A 1,774-nucleotide genomic window follows, 5' to 3' on the forward strand; every position below is an offset into this window, starting at 1 on the left:
CTCCTTATTACCAAATTCAGACTGAAATTGAAGAAAGTAGGGAAAACCACTAGACCATTCAGGTATGACCTAAATCAAACCCCTTATGATTATACAGTGGAAGTGAGAAATAGATTTAAGGGTCTAGATCTGATAGAGTGCCTGATGAACTATGGAATGAGATTCGTGACACTGTACAGGAGACAGGGATCAAGACCATCCCCATGGAAAAGAAATGCAAAAAAGCAAAATGGCTGTCTGGGGAGGCCTTACAAATAGCTGTGAAAAGAAGAGAAGCAAAAAGCAAAGGAGAAAAGGAAAGATATAAGCATCTGAATGCAGAGTTCCAAAGAATAGCAAGGAGAGATAAGAAAGCCTTCCTCAGCAATCAGTGCAAAGAATTAGAGGAAAACAACAGAATGGGAAAGACTAGAGATCTCTTTGAAAATTAGAGATACCAAGGGAACATTTCATGCAAAGATGGGCTCGATAAAGGACAGAAATGGTATGGACCTAACAGAAGCAGAAGATATTAAGAAGAGGTGGCAAGAATACACAGAAGAACTGTACAAAAAAGATTTTCATGACCCAGATAATCACGATGGTGTGATCACTGACCTAGAGCCAGACATCCTGGAATGTGAAGTCAAGTGGGCCTTAGAAAGCGTCACTACGAACAAAGCTAGTGGAGGTGATGGAATTCCAGTTGAGCTATTCCAAATCCTGAAAGATGATGCTGTGAAAGTGCTGCACTCAATATGCCAGCAAATTTGGAAAACTCAGCAGTGGCCACAGGACTGGAAAAGGCCAGTTTTCATTCCAATCCCAAAGAAAGGCAATGCCAAAGCATGCTCAAACTACCGTACAATTGCACTCATCTCACATGCTAGTAAAGTAATGCTCAAAATTCTCCAAGCCAGGCTTCAGCAATATATGAACCGTGAACTTCCTGATATTCAACCTGGTTTTAGAAAAGGCAGAGGAACCAGAGATCAAATTGCCAACATCCGCTGGATCATGGAAAAAGCAAGAGAGTTCCAGAAAAACATCTATTTCTGCTTTCTTGACTATGCCAAAGCCTTTGGCTGTGTGGATCACAATAAACTGTGGAAAATTCTTCAAGAGATGGGAATACCAGACCACCTAACCTGCCCCTTGAGAAACCTGTATGCAGGTCAGGAAGCAACAGTTAGAGCTGGACATGGAACAACAGACTGGTTCCAAATAGGAAAAGGAGTCCGTCAAGGCTATATATTGTCACCCTGCTTATTTAACTTATATGCAGGGTACATAATGAGAAACGTTGGACTGGAAGAAGCACAATCTGGAATCAAGATTGCCAAGAAATATCAATAACCTCAGATATGCAGATGACACCATCCTTATGGCAGAAAGTGAAGAGGAACTCAAAAGCCTCTTGATGAAAGTGAAAGTGGAGAGTGAAAAAGTTGGCTTAAAGCTCAACATTCAGAAAATGAAGATCATGGCATCCAGTCCCATCACTTCATGGGAAATAGATGGAGAAACAGTGGAAACAGTGTCAGACTTTATTTTTCTGGGCTCCAAAATCACTGCAGATGGTGACTGCAGCCATGAAATTAAAAGACGCTTACTCCTTGGAGGAAAAATTATGACCAACCTAGATAGCATATTCAAAAGCAGAGACATTACTTTGCCAACAAAGGTCTGTCTAGTCAAGGCTATGGTTTTTCCTGTGGTCATGTATGGATGTGAGAGTTGGACTATAAAGAAAGCTGAGCGCCGAAGAATTGATGCTTTTGAACTGTCCTGTTGG

Source organism: Bison bison, unplaced genomic scaffold (genome assembly GCF_000754665.1).
Source record: "Bison bison bison isolate TAMUID 2011002044 unplaced genomic scaffold, Bison_UMD1.0 scf7180017864373, whole genome shotgun sequence".
Lineage (NCBI taxonomy): Eukaryota > Metazoa > Chordata > Mammalia > Artiodactyla > Bovidae > Bison > Bison bison.